The 25,543-nt window shown below is 38.3% G+C and overlaps 1 protein-coding gene across 1 annotated transcript in view; it reads left to right on the top strand.

Moving 5' to 3' along the window:
* The window catches only part of LOC147336949 (protein NLRC3-like), a 308,603-nt gene that overhangs the window by 58,827 nt on the left and 224,233 nt on the right, over nucleotides 1–25,543 (top strand). The gene's annotated exons all lie outside the window — the stretch shown is intronic.

Genomic DNA, 25,543 nt, shown 5'->3' with positions numbered 1-25,543 from the left:
ACTACGAAATCCCTGCTTCAAACTACATGCTACATACCACCATGCCAATCAGATTACTTCTTCCATGTGAGGGTAAAAAGGTGACCTTCCTGGATAAGATGGCAAAGGTTTGCTGCGTTTTGGTGAACATGTGCCCCAGTGTGGTAGTAAAACCAGGGAAAAATGCTCTTGTTAAATACTCTTAAGTCTTGTGCTGTTTATGTAGTGATAAGTTTTCTTTTTTTTTTTTTTTTTTTCCTTTTTTCTCTTCTTTTTTTTTTCTCCTTCTCTTTTTACAGTTGCAGAAACATATAGGTGATTGCTGTAACGTATGTTTTAATTTTGAAATTAAAGCAGCCTTTTTTCCGTTAAAAGGTTCTTTGTGAGGATCAATCCAGACATGGGAACAAAATGCCCTGCAAAACTTGGTACAAGCCGCAAGACAGGTCGTGTCGTAAAGAGGAAGGTTACAAGAATCAGCCCTCGGATCACCACCTTCCTCCAGCGGCTCTCTGAGTTTGAATGGAGGACTTCCAACTAGGTAAGAACAGAGATGATAATATCTTTTACATAGCTGATAATTATATACATACTGTACACACATCCATACAACAGTATGAATGATCTCAGACAGATGTGAACAAGTGAATAACCTGAGCAAACATGAATATTGATGATGTGTCTTTGACAGGTGGTGATAAAGACTACGCTGAACCCAACCATCCTGGTAACGGAAATCTAAATCCCATGTCACATTCTATTTCCTGGGACCCACTGATAATTATTACATTTTGTAAATGAGTTTTGTTTTACAATTGTAATAGTTTATTTAATGTTCATGCTGGTGGGTTTGTCCTGTTTTTAGTGGAATGAAAAACAGTTTTCCTTAAAAAAATCAGACAGAAAGGTGAAGGACTGTGTAGTTTTCATGTACGCTTCTATTTATTTTGGTTATTGGCATTGTTTTTATTCAGTTGAAAAATGTTTTTCTTGTTAAAAAAAAATCAACAATAAATGTTGGTTTAATTCACTATTCTGAGACTACTTTATTTATTTATTTTTTTTTGTCCCGTTTGGATCTATAGCCATCAGAATTGTTGTCTTGAGGCCAAGAAAGATGGCAAGCGGATTTATTTTACCAAGTGGATCATCATGGCCTTGCCATATTGGTCCATTTGATTGACCTTTATTATAATTATGAATTTATTTTATTTTCAGTTGCAAACGGGACAGACATAACTGTGGGACAGGACAGGGGGAAAGAATGAAAGAAAGAGGGGGAGAGAAAGAAAGAAAACCAAAGGGGGGAAGAGACGGTGAGAAGGGGGGAAGAGAGAAAAAAAAACAAACAACAAAAAAAAAACTCCTGGGTCACCTGTATGGAGAAAAAAAAAACAGAGGAGACAGCAAACAACAAAGAGCAACATAATAATAGAAAAAAAAGCACCATCACAATAAACTAGCTAGCCATAGATATCAATAGTTACTAAATAATAAACGATATTGTGCAGCACGCAGGATAGACAGCGCACAGTGTGCTTTGAGGCAGCAGCCAAGAAAGCTGTAGTCCGCGTCTGTGAATACCCATGTGTACACCTGTGTGCATACCTGTGTGGATCAGCATGGTTGCATTCCAAAGGTTTCTCCATGTGATAAGTGATAAGTTTTCAAAAGAGACAGTAAATTACAGAATGCTAGTAGTGGGTGATATTATACAAATGCTGTCATGATTTTATGTGAACATTTTGTCATTTGTAAACTATACATAACATTTTTTCTACATTGTAACTGATGTGATGTTCGACAAAGTGCTTTTAATTAAAAATAGGCAAACCTTTCTTTGTTTCTTTATTCAACTTTTGAACAGTGGTATTTAGTAAGTACATATTCAGTAAATGCAAAGTATTTACATGGCCCCCTAAATTAAAACATTATGGGTTATTCAGAACAGAACTATGCTTGGAAAAATATTGTCCCATCAGTTGATCCAACTCCTCCACAGTAGCAGGTGGAACTTTTCTTTTTTGAGGATGGCTTCTTTTACCTGTCACTACAGATGGTCTGTCTATGTTTTGATCAAGAACCTTTTTTTTGGGCAGCTGAAGAGGAGAAGTCTATCTTATGGCCAACCTCTGGCTGTATCTTGGTCATATTACCCAGCAAAACCCAGTATGCAGGTTCATCTGTAACAGTCCTTGTGCCACAGATCCTCACTGTTGCTTCTACATTAAACAGAAGAGCAGTGACATGGCTGCAAGTCTCCACGACTCTAGCCATACAGCTGCAGTGGGCGGCTTCAACCTTCCCTGTGATGCTCACAATGACCTGTGGCTGCAATGCTGCAATTCAGTCTTTAAGAGTGCAGGACCTGAAACACACACAGACAAAGTTCATTTAAAGACAAGAACTTTAATAAGCCAAGTCCGACACAAATGTGTTTTATTTACTTTCAAATCCATTTATCATAAATGTAACAAATAAAGTGTTTTTATGTATCCATCTATAGAACGCTGCATGTTATATTCTAAATCTGCATGTTTCTTTTTAGAAACCTATCAGCAAAAAATGAACCTAAAGTATGTAATGCAAGGATGTAATCACTTTCAAGAGGGAGAAAACATAAAGTTCGACTTTAAGTGACAACTATGGACACCTAATATGACAAGCAGATTCTGCAGGTCATTAATCAATGTATAAAACTAAAACAGAATGTATTTTTAGTGACACAGGACACAAACAAGGAAGCAAGATGTGTAATTAGGATTATTTATAATAAATATGAATTAATTAGGGCAATTTCTTTAACCATAAAGAATAACTAAATCCTTCAGGACAATGTCACATCAATGCACTGAACTCACTATGTTATCCCTCTAACAGAGCCTCTACATGTTCTCACTGTAATTTCCCCCTCACGAATGAATTTTTGCTAGCACTAATTTGAATGTTCGGGGGAATCAAACGCATTTTACTCGCAGTACTCAAGCTGACTTACCTTTGCTTGAATGACGGCGTACTCACAACGTGGAGGCTTAAAAATAGCCAAATCTTGTACCCAGTCCTTGGTGAATTGGATGTGCGCCTCCAGAGATTTATAATTGCGAAATTGGTGCGCCGTGTATGCTCTGACTCCACAGACAAGGTATGAGAGTAGATCATGCTAAGTCAATAGCGGTTTGGTCTTCAGGGTTTCTACTCCACGGCTATATTTCATACGGGTCCACATTTCAACAATCAAGTACCGTCTCTTTGCATCTGGACAGAATCTGTCTCTATACCGTCATTTTCTTTTGAGCTACGTTTCAGAATGGTTCGTAGCAATCTTGTTTTGATTCGTGACCTGCCAAGATGGTGCTGCGCTCCCACAATGCATTGCGACATTACGTCAACTCCAAAGCCCTTTGCGTGCAGGAGTGTATGCGCATGCGCATTGCCACGGTGGTTTAAAAAATAAAGATATAATGAAAAGTAATTAATAAAAATTAAATATTTAAACATTCCCACAAATGTGCAATGAACGTGCAAAAACTCTCTTTAGTAGTTGTTGCTGTTTCTTTCTTTCTTTCTTCTTTTTTTTTTTTTTTTTTGAAAAATAACGACGTCTCTGAGGCGCGGAATCTGACAGCGAGAGGAACGGCCGGATACAGGAGACGGGAAGAAACAAGCCGATTATGTTCGCGTTAATTAAGTGGTTGGAAGATGTAAAATTCTCAATTCTGCCAACTGAACATATACGAGATTTTAATGAGGATGAATAATTAGCCGGCATGGAGGAAACGGACCTTTATTTCATGGAGTGGCGACAAGAAGCCAAGGCGGGTGGCCAGTCTAAGAAGCCTCCATCATCAAGCTAGCAGGTGCCTTTTCCCATATAATATTACTTTATTCTCGCTTATTTGGAACGGAAGCGTAGAGCTGCCACCCAGGCAAAAGAGAAATATAAGTATATCACGTTATAACGTGAAAAGTTTATCGTTCTAACAATATACTATCATGTTTGAACAACATGTTTGAACAACATTGTACGAAAAATGTACATAATTATCACGTCCGTACAATATTGTGCGAACGTGACAATTATGTATATTATAATAATGTGATATTATATTATACCAGTGGTTCTTAACCTGGGTTCGATCGAACCCTAGGGGTTCGGTGAGTTGGTCTCAGGGGTTCGGCAGAGCCTCCGCTGTGACGTGCACGGCTCATTTTGTGCACCAGTAAAAAACATATCTACGTCTAATTTGAAAAAAAAAACACACTTTATTTTTCACTAAAGAGGGGTTCAATGAATGCGCATATGAAACTGGTGGGGTTCGGTACCTCCAACAAGGTTAAGAACCACTGTATTATACAAACATGAAAAGCATAATGTTAGAACAATAAACATTTCACGTCATAACGTGAAGCTCTATTTTTCTTTTGCCTGGGTGGCAGCTCCACGCTTCCATAATTTGGTAATCAAAATATGTAACTTAATTAATTATATTGTGACGTACTTTTGCCTTTTCTTATTATTCTGCCTTCTCAATAACTATCAAAGCCTATTCACATTTAATTTGGCTTTCACAGAAATCCTACCTCTCCTTCTGGCTACAGAGTACTTACCAAGGTTAGAAACAAAGAACAGTTATGCTTTATTAATGTTCGCTAATTACAATGTTCCACATTTCCTTGCTTTTTAAGTCATTTTTAGGCTTTTTAGAGTTTTTGTTTTTTATTTTTTTTAGCAGTAATGTTTCTGCCTATTTATTTCAGCCCATGAAATCAAATGCAGATCTTCCTAATGTGAGATTTACATAAATGTAAGTAATTTTGTTTGTCATTGTCATTAATGTTGTTGCTGTTGTTGTTTTTGTGCAGTTTGCAATCATATAAACCTAGCAAACATCAGTCAGCACAGTGACTAACCTAAACAGATTCTTGCTTTATTCACATATATTATATGTAATTATATATACCTGCACATTGTACCTAGGGTTGCAGCCACTTGGCCCCACCCCATTGTTGTGACAGCCCTGATTGTACTTATACACTGCATCTGAACAGGGAACAGTCTGCCACATTAATGTATTTTTAAGTGACTTGTTTGTAATACATGAATTTGTTTCTTACAGATGTCAAAGTCTCAACCTCATGCTGCCCTCCCCCATCCTCCTAAAGTAAGTATTTGTTGTTGTGGTTTTTTATGCGGTGTCTGTGTCACATGCTAATCATAATTATTGAAATAACTGTTTTCTAACAGATTTTCCAAAACACTAGTTATGTTTGTTGTCATTCAGACCAATACTACTGCTTAGACATTGTTTAGTGGTCATGCATGTTTGACAAGCTCGTTATGATACCAAAACAGTAGGCCTATCACAATAATCGATATATCGACTTAACACACAGTACATGTACATGACCTCAATAATTGTTGATGATGTAATTTATCCGCCATTATATTTACAAAAATAAAATATAATGATAACAAAACAATAACATTAAATATCATTGTTTTCTATTTGTTAGAAAACTTACTATTTATTCAAGTTTTTAAGGTATCTAATATTTTGATTCCTAATTTCAATGATCTAAATACTTTAAGAATTAGATGTTGGTTTGTCAATTGAAAGTGTGTAGATCTTGCATTATGGTGGTGTTATATTATGATTATACATTCAAAGACATAAAATGGTCTTAAAATGACAATGACATAACTTGTCGCAATTGTTTATGGGGCAATATACCGACCAACAAAAAGTCGTTATCGTAACAGGCCTTCAAAACAGACGGTTTTATGATTGATAAATTCAAAAAATAAATACATTTAATTTCTCTGAGATTCTCTAATATTCAGTTACAGTTCACAACACAGCTACCCGTACATGCAGTATTATACTGTAAATATAAATCTCTGCATTTAGCATCCCACTAGAAGCGTCACAGTTACTGCCTCTTTTTTTTTTTTACAAATACCTGTACTATCACTAACACATTTACTGTTTTACTTTTAGCCTGTGGATACAAATGCAGATTTCCTTAATGTAAGTTGTGCATTTTAATTACATCATGTTATTTTTATTATTATTTATTTATTTATTTTATTTTACATTCAAATATTTCAAGCTTCTTGGTTAAAGAAGCTTGATTGCTAGTAGGTAAAGAATAGTTCACCTATAATTCATATTCCCAATTAATTTCTCACCTCTGATTGAATGCCTTTGTTTGTTTTCCTTTTGACTATAACAAAACATTTTTGCTGGATATATATGGTGAATTTATATGCATAGATACAGTCGTAGTGCTTGACACATGCAAACAGCAGTAGATGTACTAAAAAGGAAATAATTACAATCATGATGTTGATTGCTGATGTCAGTATATATATTTTAGAGGAATGTTTTGTTTTTCACCCAAAATAACTATATTGCTTCAGAAGAGATTTATTACCCTACCGGACTCTTATATATTGTTCTGTTTTTTGTTTGTTTTTGTTATTTTCAGGTTCAATGGTGCGTGTTCTTCTAATGGCCGCCTTCCCACTGGAGGTTTTGATCCACAGCAATTTAAAAGGTAATCAGCTTTGAAAGTCAGTTCAAATGGTTAGCTAATAGTACTTTAAAAAGCCTACAACTCTGTCACCAGTTTCTTTACCAAAAATTACCCATAAAAGTATCGCTCAATAGCATATAATTGTAGTTCAAATGTTTAGTTGTACAAATATCAAATTTTTGGAAATCTAAAACTAGTCAAACACTCAAATGTTCATGCTTTTTATAGGAGGACAGAGCAAAACGGACATCGGCGCAGAGTGAAGAACTGCCCTTGATAAGGACACTATGACAGCCATATATAGTAAGTGAAGACTTTCTGTGTATCTAAAATTGCATACACCACAAGTAACTTACTTTGCAACCATTAAAATAGGTTGTAAAGTAAGTTACCAATACAAATAGGTGATGATGCATTGTAGTGGTTGGTCTCAGACAAAGAAGGTCAACAGATTTATGAATGCTGGAAGGTAAGGAGAGACGACCAAAAGGGGTGTTAGCATTACTGTAATGTGAACTGGATAGACTTCCCATCTAGGAAAAAAAAAGAGGTAAATTATGCGTAAAATATATCTGTATTAATATCTGTATCTGTATAAACAGAAATATCTGTTTGCTAAATGAAGCCAGCTAACATAAATCACATTTTTATTTTAACTCTGATAAAAGTAATAGAACTGTGACTTTTGTTTGTTACAGTGGGGGTAAGGAAGGGGTTTCCCAGCGTGTCCAGAAGGGCTTTGAGGATTGCAGTGAAAGCTGGGGGAACTGAGACTGTGTGTATATATATATATATATATATATATATGGCTCCAGCAGATCCCGGGAACAACATCGGAGATCTCTGTCCAGAAGAGCGCAGTCCTGGGAACAGCTAAGATACTGCGCAGGACCCTCAAGCTCCCAGGCCTCTGGTAGAGGACCCGAGCTTGAAGGATAAACCGCCCGCAGGGGCGTGCTGGGTGTTGTATATATATACACACATATATGTATATGTGTGTGTGTTTCTTTTAGAATGTTTAAGTATGTAATGAGAATAAACTTATAAAATGAATATTCCTTGCTTGATTGATATGCTATATGTATGTTTTAAACATCAAATAAAGATTTCTTTCAGATGTTACATGTGAATGTGTTTTCTTAGAAATATATGAAGGGTTAAATTTATATTTTTTTGAATGATTTTAAATACATTTAAATTGTATTTTGAAATATATTTTATTAATATATTTCAAAATATACAAAAAATGGCCAAAAAATATATGTGCTAAAAAACATTTCAAAATATATAAATATATTTCAAAATGTATTTTGAAATATATTTCAAAATATACAAAAAATGGCCAAAAAATATATGTGCTAAAATACATTTTAAATATATAAATATATTTTAAAATGTATTTTAAAATATATTTTTTTACCGTATGGGCAAAGCTACACCAGAGGGTTGTGCTGTGTAACAGGTTGGTGCAGGTGGTGTTATCTACATTTGAACATTAGGCAACAGTCTCATGAAGACACTTTCTATTGTTCACTAAAGACCAACAATAACAGAGACAAAGGGAGAGCAGCAGAACTAGTGCTAACAATTAGCACTGCTAGCCTGCCCACCAACACCAGCTAATGTTCTAAAAACGATGATCAATGATTTTGCTGTAACGGCTCCAGCTGTCTGTGTCAGGGACACGTTGGAGATGAAGTGAGTGATCCAGTGACAAAGGTTTGGAAAGCTGCAGTCAGCTGAGACTAAAGGAGTCACCTGACCGAGAGACCAAATGTTTCACTGAGAACGTCCAGATGAACAGAATCAACCTTTGGGATAATCTGTTCCACACATCCATGTTTCACTTACTGCATTATATTTCCTCATTGCTGTGCACACAGGCCTGTGGCTTATAACCAACTCCAAGTTCAGACTCAGAGGCTGCTGAAGCTGTTTTCTGGAACAGAGACGTGTTGGATATAAAAGCAACTCTTCTTTATGTGTCAGCACTGAGGAAAGGAGCAGCTTCGTTTCTAAGTGTATGAAGGACTGTAGCAGTGTGTGTGTGAGCTTTATTTCACAGACAGAACCATGTCAAAAACACAAGTTCAGGTAAAAACAATACAAAATCAAAGAGTCTGATCAGAAGGATTAAACAGAGGAGTGTGGGACTGTTTTTAACAGACAGCAGGTTAAGCCAGGCTGGAGGAGTAAACTGAGCCTCGGTGTGAGCAGCAGTGTGTTTGACAGGAAGCTGAGATAAACAGTCTGGAGCCCATTTAGTGCTTCATATGAAAGTGTGAGGATTTGAAAGCAAATCTAAAATCAAGCAGGAGTCAGTGTGAGAATGATTTGTGCTTTTCCTCAGTCAGATGCTGGGAGTTTCAGTTCATCCATGTTCAGCGTGCTGTGCTTTGTGTAACAGGAGAATATGACAGTATAAATCAAGTCTTCATGTCACTGAAAGCCTCCACAGTCTGCTATGGAGGTGCATCAGTTTGGATTTACAAGAAGAACATTTCTTAAACCTGCCACAAGATGGCGCTCCAACAGAAGGGATGTCCACAGTGTAACACAGACACACACATACTGTGTGAATGTGTGAGTGAATGGGCTTTCAACACAAGGCTTCTGCTGCTACCTTTAATGACATAATTAGCTAACAAGAACAAACTGTTAATTACCACCAAAGAACGGCTCCAGATTTTAGCTGCTGACCATTTTGTGAAACGTTGATTACATCAGCTTATTGTTGATTTTTCAACCTTAATATCAGCTGCTTTAAAGGAGCCTGGTTCTCTGGCAGTAACACTTTTCTTCACTAGATGCAGTGCAGGCACAGTCTGTGTTTCTAAACTACACACTAATGTTCATTGTTGTGCAGCTAAATCCTCCCTCTGGATGGGAAGAATCCCTGTCAGGCTTCAAACACCTGGCTTGGTGTTCTGGAGCTAATGTGTCACCTGTGAGGACTCTGAGATGAACACACAGCAGACACTTCAGTTCTCCGTCTGTGTGTCCTCAGTTTCCCAGCATGCCTTGGCTGTGGTGGTGGAGGTGAATGAGGGGGAACATGCTGCTCTGTCAGCACTCAGGTTTCATACCTGGTGATCTCAGAGGACAAAGCGGCGTTACAGCAGCGCACGTTGATGAGACCTGATGCTCTGAACAGTTCAGACTTCAGCCTCACTCTGAGAAAACAAACGACTGACTGTCAGCAGCAACTACACCTGCTCCATCAGTGACGGAGAGAAGAACTGAGACTGAGAGACATACAGCTGCAGGTCAAAGGTCAGAAACGCCCGCTCTTTGTACGGGTCAGGAGTTAGTACTGCAGAGGTCAGAGGTCAGCTTGCTGACAAACCATTTGAAACAGTTTGGAGCTAAAAGCACAACAGCAGAGGAAAGAAGAGACACTGCAGAGATGATGCAAAATATTGTGTTTTGTTCTCAGCTGTCAAAAAGTGTAACACACGTGTTCCAGCACAGCCTTTGTGTACTTTCACTTCTCCATACTGTCCATTGGAAATCCTGTTTGTTACTTTTTGATTTCAGTCCATGTGTCCAAAGCAAACTTCTGTCCCACACTTTCTCTGCTGACTCTTCACCAATGCTCAGATGATCTCAGATGATTTCACCAGAACTCATCAAAATTCGGGCTCCACAGAAACCCAGACGTCACTAAACAAGCGTAACAAGCAAAGTGAAAACTGGTCGTTCAGCTTTATTGACCAAAGATAAGCTCACATGTCACCTCATGACACAGACACTTATTTCCACAGCATGCACGAGGACTGACAATAAGTGTCTATAAAGCCACTTCTATCTGCCACACCTGTGCTTCTGTCATGGTTGCTCTCCTCTCACTCTGTCATTTATCCACAGTCTGCCTCCCTCTGCTCCGTCAGCTGACGTCCTCTCTACACCACCTGCTGTGTTTTATCCTGCAAAAACACATTTAAGAAGCGTTGCACCGAGTAACGGGAGGAACTGCTATAAAATCCATTTAAAGGAGGTGGTGCTGAGTGCTGTGACTGGGGTCCCACCACTGACATCACGGGTGGAGGACATGTTGGAAAACTGCTACAAAGTGCTGTGCAGCCAGCAGAGCTTACAGTCTGTCCTGTGTGTCATACAGGCTCTCACACTTAGTGTTTCTGTGACACATTGAAGAGAAGTTTGTGTTGTTCACAGTTGTGCTTGTACTGAGTGACAGCTGACATGACCTAACAGGAATAATGTGTCTGTGCTGAATGAGAAGTAACACACAATGAAGTCTTGATGCATCTCAATCATCCAGGAAAGTGAGTCTGTTGCTTCTGTTCATCTGGACGCAGCGTTTTGTGGGAGAAACGTGTCGTCATCATCAGGTGACGTCTTCAGTCTCAGCTGCAGGTTTCAGTCTTACAAACAGGACATTTGCATAAAGACTGAAAGCAGCTGCAGGAACGATGGGCTGGGAGCTCCGTTCCTTCATCTTAATTATGCAGATTCTCAGGACCATTGATCAACAACCACTGATCCATGTCCATGAGTCCCATTCACAGAGATGTGGGAATGGCTGCAGTCACAGCATGTAAGATGGAAATAAATGAGAAGTATTTAGCTGAAGTGGATTTGATTTATGTTACTTCTTTTTTAACTTGTAGTTCTACATTGGAAGATTATTGTGATATTGAAATATAAAAATACATTTATATTCTATTATTTTCTCAAAATAAGCGTCACACTCGTGGAAGCCGGTGTAGCCGCCGAAACGCCTGCATTTATGGAGACTTTCAGCCCCAGGTAGGCCAGTTATGGATCTTGGGATCCACATTATGTCAGCAGCTGTTCTCCACCGTGAACTGTGTTCAAACAAACACGCTCACGCCTCACAGACGACAGCTTACAGTCCTGTAGAGATAAAGTGACTTCGTACAGCCCCGACCTGCAGACGCTGTGCGCAGAGGTTCAGGAGCAGAAGTCCCGTTGTAAACATATCACGGCAGACCCGACGATGTTTGCATTAACGCGCTTTTTTTAAAAGTCAGGTCAAGGCTCCAAAAGCCCAAAGGCGATATAACAGTTTGTGTTTGCTACATGGATCATTGTAGTTCAGCTTTCCTTTGTTATATTTCTCAAAATGTGTTCATTACATAAATCAAATGTAATTTTCTCTGTAGCACTTCATGGATTTCATAAGCAACACACTGTAGTTGTTCACACAAAGCATAAAGGTAAAAACAATATACACAGTGTTATCTTCATTTTAGATGTCACAAAGTATTTGCGGCTCCCAGTGTTTTCCCGAACCCTGACCCTTTGCGTGGAAACCGGGTCCAAAAGGCTCTTTGGGTGTTAAAGGTTGCTGACCCCTGCACTAGGCCCAACTGACACATATATTTGATTCCAAATACAAAAAATAATGTGTAACCTGCTGGAAGAATGTAGGAGGTTGAGACAGGATCTCAACACTTGGTGTCTGCAACAAAAGACAACAATATGTGGGCCGATCGTGGCTCAAGAGTTGGCAGCTCGTCTTGTAATCGGAAGGTTGCCGGTTCGAGCCCCGGCTCGGACAGTCTCGGTCGTTGTGTCCTTGGGCAAAAAAGCACTTTGGGGTCCTTAGGGACGAGTAAAGCGCTCTACAAATACAGGCCATGTAATGGCAGAAACATTCTCTAGTGTAAATCCTGACTAGTTCATTAACTACAGATCAGTTTCAGTGAACATTATTCACAGAGGGATCTGAGTTCCTTATACCAGACTCTACAGAAACTGTAACACTGTACAGCTCTGCGACTCAACAATATGACAACAATGTAACACACACTAGAATCATCAAATAAAGCCCCACTAACCACTAGAACTAGAACTAACTAACTAGCACTGGACACTTGCATATTAGAGATTTCTACCACCATAGGAGGCGAGATATCATCCTTGAACCAGAGCATCCAGCCCTCAATTTTGGACATAAAAAGCGACGTGGCCAGGCATGATAACACTTTGACTGAACTGCAGGACTGTGCCTCGAACCACTCTGACACCATCGCCACTCTCCAGGCCACTGTGGAGCGTTTGTCTGCGGAGGTAAAGAAGTTAGATGAGAGATGTGGAGCTCTTGAGGCACTCCAGGAGGAATAATTTAAGAACTGCAGGAATACCAGAAGGCACAGAGGGACCCAAGATGACTGAGTTGGTTCACACCTGTTGGCGGAGGCGCTATCTCTCGAGGAGAAGCCACTCATCGATCGAGCACATAGAGCGAATCGCCAGCGTCCCAAACAAAGTCATCTTCCTCATCATCTTGAGATTGCACTACTACCACATTGGTGAGGAAATTCTGCTGAAAGCTGCAGAGAACAAGAACCTGATGTATAAGGGTTTTTAAAATAAACATCCTCCCAGATTTCCCTCCCTCTGTTGGAAACGCAGAGCCGCATTTGCAAATATGAGAGGAAGACTACGTGGGATGACCGGCGTCAGGTACAGACTGCTATACCCTGCAAAGCTGTTAGTGACCCATGGTGATGTGAGGAAAAGCTTTACCGATCCCAAAGAGACCGTAGACTACGCGGAGAAGCACCTCTCCCACCCACCTTCAAATGTATTAAAAGCAAGGATATATCTATATGTCTAACGCTGACACAGCACTGTGTTTCTTCTTTTCCCTTTATATTCCATGTAAAGGTGAATATGGAGCGTTTATGGAGCTCGTTTATTGACCAGCTGTCAGTTAGAAGGTAAGAGTTACTAGGTTAACAGAGGTTAGCAGTAACAGTACGGGGAAGTATATTGTGTTGTTCTTTTGTTGGTTTTTATTTTATCGTACTTTACTTTGTTATTTTGATTTTACCTGTTGTGAGTGCTTCCCGTAATTCTCCTTTTTCTTGCGCCGCTGCGGCCAGAGTTCACAACATTACATATTTTTGTATCTATAAACAGGAAGCTGACACTCTCCAGACTTTATCAAAGGTGTGAGCGTCACAGCAGAGGCCTTTGTGTCAACGTAGCTGAAGACAAAACACAGAAACACATGAAGGAGATTTTCCTGGCCTGGATTTTATACAAATATTCTGCAGTACATCAAAAATGAAAGAAAACCATTAGTCAACATATGAACATCACCTCTGAAGTTACAGAGCTTTGATTGGAGACACAGCTGAGCGTTTTGCATTTTGCATAATTAATTACATAATTAATTATGTAACCATAATTAAATGGTTACATCATCTTTAAAGTCCCCAGAGATCAGGAAAAGGGCCTGAGGGTGCTGTGTTTGGAGTCTGCTGGTTACAGTGTGCAGGACCTCACAGGCTGCTGCAGCGTTAGCAGAGGGCGGGACATACACAGCTATCATAATCACGTGTGTAAACTCTCGTGGTAGATAGTACGGTCTCATGCTAACCGCTAGCAGCTCAATGTCCTTACAGCATAGCGTCTCTTTGATAGAGAAATGCCCAGAGTTACACCATCTATCGTTCACAAACACAGCCAGACCCCCTCCTCCCTTCTTACCACTCTCCGCTGTTCTGTCATAAGAGGCTCAGCAGCTAAAGCAGCACACCTGGGTCTCCCAGCCTATTAAAAGCAGCCCTTTGCTTCACCTGCTTCACTAAACATTATTATTTTAAGCAGAGTGGTGTGATTTATGTAGGCATTGCTGTGTGACAGGATGACTTTTCTTGCACACCCACCAAATGAGGGCGCACATGCTTCCACGCCCACTGGTGACTGCACACATCCTTTCAAGGAAGCATTTCATTCATCCCTAACAAATGGAACAAAACACTGTGCAGCGTGTTCAGGTTTGAACGTGGCCCTGGCTTCTCTCTGCATCCACCTGGCACATGCAACACACATCCACTCCCTGCTGAACTGCTTGTATTTGATGTGTTGAAGTTTTGGTAAAGTTTGAATAAATTCCACTTTATTTATAGGAACATTTCATCTGTGGACTCCTGCTTCCCCTCTCCTTGAGCCAGTTTGTGACGGGAACATGACATAAGAAAAGTAATTTATCCCTTTTTGATTCTGTGTATCTGGCGCTCATCCAGTGAGTTCACACTTGGCAGAAACAGACTGAATTTGTCTGGAGAACTTTGGCTTCAGCCAAGTTAGATAAACACACTGTGTCTCTGTCAAAACAGCAGTGTAGTTGTGGCACCCCTGTGAGGGAATGACCACATGAATATTATTTTGTGTAAAACACTCATGTAACGGGACATTTTTCATTGCTATATGTATTTATTTTCAGTTTCTTTAAGAGGATAGAAAATCCATGTAACAGGGATTCATTTTATGTTAGAAAGCAGTGAGGGCGGAACTTTGGTGCTTGCTCCGGGGTTTCGGGGAGCAGTAAGTGGAGCCCACCTTCCGCTGCTTCCTCAGACACGTTCTGGAGGAAAGCAGAGACGCATCGTGTCTTCCTTACTCTGCTCTTCACCTGCTTTTACAGGTCGGTACACGGTGCTCGCACCGAAAATGTTGTTTATTGTCACCATGGTTACCCACGTTAATGTGAATGGGAGAGTTAAGGCGGTCCGCCAAAGTTATTTATATGTAAACACGGGAGAAAACCAGAGGAGTGTCCCGCGCGACCGCACCGCGAGCCCGCTCGTTAGGTGGAGCGCTCGTGAAGCAGAGTCAGTGCGCTCCTATGCTCTGTGCAAACGTGTTGTAATGCTCCAATCAAATCAGTTCTGTGAGATGTGAATGTTAATAGTTCTGTTAAAGTGACTGAGTAGATTAGCTAGTGTAACACAAGCACTCTGAGCAACTCTGTGTAGCTAACAGAGGCATTCATGGGTTGATTCAACAAGCTGTGTTTCATGATGCACTAAATAGTGATTTTGCCAGTAAATTACTGGAGGGAACAAATGTAATGTATTTACCAATGCTGTTATTGAATAGAACTGTTTAGCCAGTAAGACACTGCAGAAGACAATGTGATGTGTTTATTGATATGATAAAAGGATGTAGCTGTTATGGAAAGAAGTGTGAACTTGAGAAACTGAACCAGTTAAAAAGAGTATATTTCACTGATGTTGTGAAATAAGTAAATGTAATTGATGTGAATGAGGAACCAGCTGAACAGTATATTGAAAGCTCATGTTTAGTGTTTTATAGCATTTATTTGTGTGAAATAAATCAGACTCAGACACGTTCTGGAGGAAAGCAGAGACGCATCGTGTCTTCCTTACTCTGCTCTTCACCTGCTTTTACAGGTAACATGTTTGTCATCGAGGTCTTCATCCTTGGGACCCGTAACATAGTAACTTCTTCATTGTTATACTTCTATAGTTTTCCCATTTTGTGAGCTGTGGATGTGGAAAGTGTCTCAGTGACACATCCACATGAAAACGGCGTTACCTTCGTTCATTTGCACGTCAAATGAACGAGCTGTTTGGACTTTAACGTCACAGCTGATGCTTCGATACTCAAACTCAAGAGTTCAGCTTCCACTCAGAGGTACAAGTACACACAGCAACGATAAACGTGTACACAAGGTGGAACCCACAAGTGCACAGCTCCAACCAGAGATGGGCAGTAATCCGATTACTTTTTTCAAGAAACGAGTAAAGTGAGGGATTACTATTGCAAAAAAGGTAATTAGATTACTGTTACTTTGCCGTAAGCACGCTGCGTTACTGCGTTACTAAAACCGCAGCTGTGTGCAGATGAACAATGGATAATCTATCGAGTGTGGAGAGAGTGTGAGCGTGCAGCGTTTAAAGCGTGGAAGCACTGACCTTACTTTGAGTTTGACTCTGTAAAAAGTGACAAAAACATTAGCATCCGCTGTTCACTGCGTGGGAAGACAACATGCTCACTCACTATGTGTTAATGGGCATGCTTATTTATAACTTTGATAAAATGTCATAAAAATAATTCCATGCCAGCTCACCATTGGTGATCAGGTAGTTTGTGTTCCAGTTCCAGTCCCATAAATCATGAAGCTTGCTGCCAGAAAAGCTTCAAATCTCCTTTGAAAGCTGTTTGTGGTCTTGATTGTGGGAGCTTCAGTTGTCTGACTCCAGCTGCCACACAGTGCTCACTGATATCATTTGCAAAAACCCCAGTGTGACAATATTTATCAGTGAAGCAGAAATCAGGAAGTGACGACTTTTCTTTGAACATTTGCTAAGGCTAAGCTGTGCTTTCTACCACAGTTGGGAATTTCCTGGTTTACAACAAATTATTGTGTCAACACCGCATAAGATTTCAAACTACAGGAAAATCACTGGAGTTATAAGAGGCAGACAACCACACACACACCACATGCATGCTGTTGCTATTTATTGTGGATTAACCTGTCAAGGGCAAGAACAAAAGAATTCTGCCTCAAATACAGGAAATCATAGCTTTCCTGTATTTCCTCCATTGTTGGCATGCTGGTTAGTGCTGTTGCTCCACAGTAAGAAGGTCCTGGGCTAAATTATCCATGAATGTAAACGGCTGTGTGTTTCTATCTGATAGACTGGTGAGCTGTCCAGGGTGTACCCTGCCTGGTAACCTATCACTTCAGGGTTATTTCCCAGCCCTGCTGCAACCAGGATAGAGATAGGAGGATGGTAGTTGTTGTAGACCCATTCAATTTCAATTGAAGGATTAAAATGTTCCAGGAGCTCAACTTACTCCATCTGAACATGTTTCAATCGTGTTTTATGAACACAACATGCAGGTTTACTGAATATGAAAAGGTTGTGTTGATTTAACTCAGTTGTTTAAGTTTCTGCCAAAGCAAAACCTTTGTGTGCAACCAGTGTCCACTATTGAATCAAGTAAATCCAACATGTTTTTGTCAGTGCAAAAGGAGTTACGGTGCCTGTACTCCTGCACAATATTGTCCCGGGAGGGAGGAAAACTTTCTGGTGAAGTTTTGGTTGATTTTTGTGTTTTGCTTGACACTAGGTTGATTTTATCAGTGAGGTTTGGATTGTTTTCTTTCTCTAAGAGAGAGAAAGATGGTTTTATGCTTGGACATGTTTGCAATGGGCCCCAGTATTTGTTACTTTATTAGTATTTTATTGATTACGTTTGTTTTGTTTGTTTTTTTTAAAAATATTTTTATTACTTTTCCAACAACATACAAAGGTAGTTTCCAATAATATGCTGTTGTAATAGAAACCCTTTTCCCCCACCCTCACCTCCCACTCTGCTCTCTTCCGAACAAAGAAAAAAAAGAACAAGCTCACATGAAATATATATACAATTGTACCATATGTGGCATTTATACATAATTCAAGAAAAAACAAACAAAAAAAAAAAAGAAATAAGAAAATATAATCAATAGGAATAAACAATAAAAAATAGCATGCACATGCTAAACAATTTCCTCCTACTCCACTCTCCTACATAAGTTGTTCTATATTTACTACTTTTAAAATTTTTTTAAATGGCTTCCAAATTTCATCAAAATATATTAACTTATTTTTCAGAAAGTACGTAATCTTTTCCATTTCCATACACTGTGTCAAGGAGTTTATCCAAGCGCCAATAGCAGGAGGAATTGATGTTTTCCAATTTATTGCAATCATACGTTTTGCCTGTAATGTACAATAATCCATAAACTTAATTTGATAGGTTGTTAATTTAATATTTTTAGGATACACTTGTAGTAGCATCATTTCTACATCCAAAGTGATCTTTTTATTTAAAATTTGGTTTATTTTGTTCATCACCTCCTGCCAAAAGGCACAAACAATTCTACATTCCCATATACAATGAAAAAATGTTCCACGGGCTTCTCCACATTTAAAACATGTATCTGGTATTCTATTATTATATTTATTCAGTTTCACCGGTGTTACATATGTTTGCATGATCCAATTGTATTGTAGTAATTTTAAGTTACTGTTAATCGATTGTTTTTGAGCTTTTAAGCAAATTAACTTCCATGTCTCCTCAGAAATATTAATATTTAGGTCCTTTCTCCAAGCTTCCAACTTAGAAACTGATGTTTCTGAAGAGGCAGAAACAATCCAATTATAAAATGTTGAAATTAAGCCTTTATTACCACCTTTTTTCACCATAAACTCCTCTAGCTTACTTAACTGGGGAAAATTAAGGGATTTATTTTGCATAGATGAAATAAAGCTTCTAATTTGTAAATACTTAAAAAAGTGTTTTTGGGGGATTTGAAATTTTGAGACTAAATCCTCAAATGAGACCATTACTCCATCACAAAAGAGATCACCCACTTTCTTAACACCTTTTACTGCCCAATCCTGAAACCCTGCATCCAACTTTCCTGGTACAAATAAGGCATTTCCCCAGATGGGGCTAAACTGAGAGAGATTGTTCTTAATATTCATCATTTCTTTTATTGTAAACCAGACTTCAATCATGTTTTGAACTATAGGATTATTTGTTTCTTTCTTTAACTGTTTGGATTTTGCAGAATATAAGTACAAATTTAATGGCATTTTAAGAGCATTTGCTTCCATCCCCACCCATGACGGGGTATTTTGGGATGAAAAATAAAATCTTATTGTCCTTAATTGAATAGCCAAATAGTACCAGTAAAAGTTGGGGCATTTCAACCCCCCTGTATCAAAGGGAAGGTACAACAAAGACAAACGAATACGAGGCTGCTTCTTGTTCCAGATAAACTCTCTGATTAGTGATGTTAATTTAGTAAATAATCCAGCAGGAGGAGCCAGTGGGACATTTTGAAACATATACAACAGTCTAGGTAATACATTCATTTTAAGAACACTTATCCTTCCAATAATAGATAGTGGTAGACTTATCCAACGCTCCAAATCTTTGGAAATTTTCTGTAGTATTATATTATAGTTAAGTACCACCACATCTTTTAATGAAGGAACTATTTTAATACCTAGATAGATGAATTCAGAGTTAACAGTAAAGCCAGATACATTCTGATTTACGTTTTGATTGTACCCTTGATTAAGTAACATTAATGATGATTTTGTTACATTAACTTTATACCCTGAGAAAACCCCAAACTGATCTAATAAATCCTTTACAGCGGGCACAGAATTTTTTAATTGCTTTAAAAATATTATGATATCATCAGCAAATAAAGCAATTCTATGTTCCTTTCTACCAATCCTAACACCTTGTATCTGTCCGCTGTTTCTAACAGCTATTGCCAGAGGTTCAATAGCTAAAAGGAATAAAAGTGGAGATAAGGGTGAACCCTGCGGGCACCCTCTTTTAATATCAAATTGTTCAGAGATTATCTCATTTGTCTTAACCTGAGCCACAGAGTGACAATGTAATAGCTTGATCCACTGCAGAAATACCTTTCCAAACCCAAATCTAACAATGACATCAAAAAGATATGACCGCTCAATTCTATCAAAAGCCTTCTCCGCGTCAAGCGAAAGAATGGCTGTATCGTCCTGCTCACTTTGATTATGAAGAATGTTTAAAACTCGTCTTACATTATGAAAACCCTGTCTATGTTTAACAAATCCATTTTGATCATCCCCTATAATAACTGGAAGAATACTTTCTAATCTTTTAGCAAAAATTTTACAAATAATTTTAGTGTCTGTATTGATTAAGCTTATAGGACGCATATTTTCACACTTATTATTTAGTTTTCCAGGTTTAGGAAGCAGTATTATCAGGGACTTCCTTAATGAGTCAGTAAGATTGCCATTATTAAAACATTCTATATACATATCTAAGAGGGGCTGTGCTAATTTATCTTTAAAATATTTGTAAAGGTCAATTGGCAATCCATCTGGACCAGCTGTTTTGCCAGCATTTAAGGAGTTTATTGCATCTATAATTTCATGTATACTAATTTGCCTATCAACATTTACTGTCTTTTTCTGAAATTTTTGGTATTTCAAGTTTATCTAGAAATAAAGATTGCATTCTAGTTACATTATTGAGTTCAGAGTTATATAGCGTTTCATAAAATCTTTTAAATGCATTATTTATCTCTAATGGGTCTACTATAGTATTACCATTTGAATTTTCTAATTTTGTAATTGCCTTTTCAGATTCCATCTTTTTTATACGCCATGCCAGGAGTTTGCTGGGTTTTTCACCTTGGTCATAGAATTGTTGCTTTAATCTCAATAAATTAACAGCTGCTTTTTCACTTGTCATTTCATTATATTGCGTTCTCAATAGTAATAATTCTTTTACAATATACTCATTGTTTTGACCTGATTGAAAGCTAATCTCTTCTAACTTTTTTATTCTTACTTCCAGATATTTTATCCTTTGATTTCTTTCTCTTGTTTTATTACTAGTATAGCTTATAATTTGCCCTCTTAAGTATGCTTTAAAGGCTTCCCATCTTACACTTGCCGATGTTTGATCTGAGTTATGTTCAAAGTATTCATTAATTTGCTTGCCTAAAAACTCAAGAAACTGTTTATCCTGCATCCACTTCAGTTGAAACCTCCATTCAAATCGAGTCTTGATCAGTTTTGGTTCTATGAGAGTCAAAGTAACGACTGCATGGTCCGAAATTACTATTTCCTTATACTGGCAATCTTTTATAAAATGAACCAACTCATTTGATACCAAGAAGTAATCTATTCTAGAGTACGCTTTATGTGTACCTGACCAGTGTTGAAATCTCCCAATTCTTTGAATCTTTGGGCTGAAGGAGGGACAATACTCGGTGTATCAATGCTCAATCAACAATCATTTATTTCCATACAATTCAACAGTCAGAGCATTACAACGTCCGGACGGGAGAGATGCTACCAGAGGGTCAGGCACATGTCTCAAAATGGTGACGGGTTGCTCAGCTTTTTATAGTCTCTAGTGGCCCCCAGCAAGTCGTAAAAGCCAAAACATCACATTTTTTTCTCTGTTACAGCGCCTAAGTTATGACCTCGGCAGTTGTTTCTCTGCTTTCTGTAAGGTGGGGGTGTGGAATGTGGTCTATCTATCTCCCCTGTCTTTAGACACAGAGTCTCCTGCTTACAACCTTCTCTTCATGATTCAACAATTAAGCATGTCAAGAAAACAGTGTAACACATTCCCAGCAGATCAAGGATACAGAGTGATGCACATTTATCTAATGAACTAATATGTGAATATGTTCTGTTAACTCAAAAGTATAATGAGAACTACACTACATACAGCTCACACACTCTATATTAAAGGGTATAATGTGATCTACAGCAGTATTCTAATTCAACTACTTTGATTACATATATAAGGTAACATATAATAACAGAATAATCTAATACCAGCAAGAATATTGTAACTTGGTTGGATTTTGATCTCGCCATATATCACTTAAATTTAACTCCTTCATGAATTGTTTGATCACCTTTCGTGTTCTATTGTGAGTATTATCCATGCCTGAGGATTTATCCTTCTGTGGATTCAGAGCACAATTTAAGTCCCCAGCAATTATACATTTACCTTGCAAGTCTGAGATTTTAAGAAATAAATTGCTATAAAAGTTTGGATTATCTTCATTTGGGCCATAAATATTAATTAAATTTAGTCTAGTGGAGAGTAGATTTCCTTGTATTATTAGAAAACGTCCATTACTATCCTTAAGCACGTGCTCAACTTGAAAAGGTATAGATTTATGAATCATTATCATGACGCCCCTGGAATTGGAGGAGTAGGGCGCTGAAAATATTTGACCTGGCCATCTACGTTTCATTCTATTTGTCTCACTATCTAGTATATGAGTTTCTTGTAGAAACACTATTTTGGCCTTTAAATTCTTAATCCTACTAGTGACTTGTTTTATTTTTACTAACGTGCGCAAACCTCTACAATTCCAAGAAGCACAGTCAATCAAGACTTCTGTCATGTATATTCACTTCTATTAACCTATACTATTAACTAAATACACACATATATATACACAGAAAAAAAAAAAGAAAGATATTATACCATGTTGAGCATTTATCGATTTGAGAGAGCAACCCTTCCCACACCCCAGCCTGAATACGAACATACAGGTATCCCTTAACCCCAAAAATACTTCCGTTCTCTTCTTGAAACATGACCACTCTAGGCCGAGGAACTAATTACCCGCGTTTAGCAACAGTTGTTACATTAAAAATAGAAAAAAAAGAAAAAAAAAAAGAGAAGAAGAGAAAAAAAGAAAAATATATATATATACATATTAACAATAGAAATAAATCCACCTTATCAAGTTTTAACTCTCCCATATTTAACACAGTAAGTGAAACTACTAGTAACTCTTATTAAGAAAACAAAATAGCCAATGTCTAGCCCAGCATTATGTAGTAATCCTTTGGCAATATAGTAAATTGTTCTTTTCATTAGAGTGCGTAAATATAGTTAGAGCAGAGTTATTGATCTACCATCATATGCCTTATCAAGCATTTTGTGCTTGTTCAAGGCTCTTAATGTAGACGTCCACGTCCGCTGGAGTATCGAATACCTGCGTACGTTCCTCGTTGGTCAAAAGCAACCTCGCCGGGTAAATGATCCTGTGTTTCCATAATCCAATCTCCCGCAGCTTCTTCCTCACACCATCATACTGGCGCTGTTGTCTATATGTCTCTGCAGGTAGGTCCGGCAGGAAGGCTATCTTGTTGTCCTTATACGACAATTCCTTTATTGTCCTAGCGGCTTTCATAATGCCTTCTCGATCTCTGTAGCTTAAGCACTTAATTATAAAGGCTCTCGATTACGTTTGTTTGTGCTTTTGTTACAGTGCACTGAGATAAGATCATCTGAGAGGTGTGATCCACCGGTGGTGATATTTTGGTATTTTGTGAGTTCCTGATTTAACAAATCAGCTCTTTAATCCAGACCTGAGAGATTGAACTTTAAAGCGCTATAAAATATTCTTACTGGAAACAGTGGCAAAGTGTTTTTCTCCATGATTATAATGGGCTTGGGAGAAATTCACTTATATGGGACATTGATCACATGAGAAGTCCTGAGCCTAAAAGGATTGCAGCGAGTCAATCCAGTCCAAAAACAAGGAGCTGTTTTCCTTTAAAATGATGACGTCATCTTGCTGGTGATGGAGGCTCGAATAGGCTGCGCGTGAGACTCCATTATCAGCAATATCTGGTATGAATGTGTGTGGATGTATGCATGTGACTGGACTGTGACGGACTGACGACTAAAAGTTTAACTGACTTGATACTGAGACAAAAACGGTGCCGACTTTAGGATTAGTGAATGTCCACAACAATTCACCCAGCCTGTAGAAGAAGGGTGGAGGTTTTGTCTTGCTTTGTTTGTGCAGGAGCAGAAGGATGACAGAGACTAAAGGGGGAGGCTGTAGCTTCACATGAGTGTGAGCTGCAGACTGAACCCTTTGGTTGCTAATGTTGAGTCACTGATGTTTGCATTAAGAAAATTGTGTTTTATTAGCTGTGTTTTAATTAAGGTATCACATTATATTGTTGGGAATGTTAAATGCTAAAGTGAAGAAAAGCTTTGATTTCACTCATGACTGAACATGTTATTATTAACCATAGCAGGCCACTGTAAAGAGTCAATTAACTGTTATAGAGGAAAAAAGGCCAACAACTCTGTTAATACCTATGAATAACAGGGAATGATAGACTTGTCACATTCAAAATAGAGATATGTAATAACAAACACGGGTCCGTGTCATTTAGGTTCTCCATTGAAATAGTCAATCATTTAGAAAAGTAGAATATATATATATATGTCTCAACGCTGTTTCTCAATAATATTAAAAACCTAAAAACTATTGTTGTGGAAGATAGAAGTCACTGTGACAGCCCTCTGACTGTGGAGGACGTTTGTAATCCTATTTCTGCACTTAAGGCCAACAAATCTCCCGGCACAGATGGTTTAACTGCAGAGTTTTAAGAATCATTTTCTAATCTCCTGGCTCCGTTCTTACTGCAGCTTTTCATAGGAAGTGTAGAGAATAACATCCTCCCTCCTACTCTTACTCAGGGTCTCATAACACTTATTCCAAAACCAAACAAAGACTTACTTCTTATTGATAATTGGAGACCCATCTGTCTGCTCAATGATGACTATGAGATTATGGCTTTAGTACTTGCTAACAGAATGAAAGAGTTCTTGGACACAATTATGGATGAGACACAATCAGGCTTTATGAGAAACAGACACCTTTCTAAGAACATGAGACTGGTTTTAGATCTACTTGATTACTCTGATTTGGTATCTGACTATAGCTTCATTCTCTTCCTGGATTTTTAAAAGGCTTTTGATACAATTGAACATCAATTTATTTTCCACTCTTTGGAAAAATTTGGCATTTTTCTGTAAAGCTATCAAAACCTTGTACACGAATGGCAATAGCTCAATTAAAATGATTAAGACTCCACCCCGAGATTTGACCTGTTATACAAGGAATCAGCACAGCTGATAAGGAGCTCATCATCAGCCAGCTAGCTGATGACACCACACTCTTCTTGAAGAATGCAAATCAAATCCGTCCAGCCCTTAGTGTTATTAGTGATTTCTCTGAGGCATCTGCTTTATGTCGAAATCTAAAAAAATGTGAATTACTAGCAATTAAAGGCTGCACTGCAAATGCTCTCTGTAACATTTCTGTTAAACAAGAAGTCACATACCCAGGACTGTTGATATCCAAAGACCAAAAGTCAAGATGCTCGTCAAACTTGTCAAACAGTGTTGGGGAATTCTCAATGGTGCTTGGTGCCATACCCTCAGGGACTTTAATGTTATATAAAAACACTGACAGCTCAATATCTGCCTCAGTCACTCTCCCTGATCCAGCTGAGTCAGCAGTGGGAAAAATCTGCTTTTCACAGGAACTTGGTAACAGCAATAAGAGAATACGTAGTTTATTCCAAGAAGATATCATGTCTCTCCCATATATAGAATATCTTACTGGAACCGACATGTTCCAGATATCACCTGGAAGACAGTCTGGATGATCCCATAAATATCTAATTGTGAACAAGGTGAAGGAAATCTCATATAAAATTCTTCATAAATGTGACCCAGCCAGTCACTATATGGTAACATTTAAAAGAGACATAAATACTAATTGAACTTTCTGTGGGGATCATCCAGAAACTGTGGCACATCTCTTTTGGTTCCTCTACACAGAGATTCTGGAAGAATTTAGCAGTTTTGTTAT

This window comes from Aulonocara sp. 'chitande type north' Nkhata Bay, linkage group LG3, assembly GCF_057382095.1.
Source record: "Aulonocara sp. 'chitande type north' Nkhata Bay isolate Kocher_YH1m ecotype deep benthic linkage group LG3, A_spYH_male_GT1.1, whole genome shotgun sequence".
Taxonomy (NCBI): domain Eukaryota; kingdom Metazoa; phylum Chordata; class Actinopteri; order Cichliformes; family Cichlidae; genus Aulonocara; species Aulonocara sp. 'chitande type north' Nkhata Bay.
The sequence above is the reverse complement of the archived record's forward strand: the minus strand, read 5'-3'. Positions and strand labels throughout refer to the sequence as shown.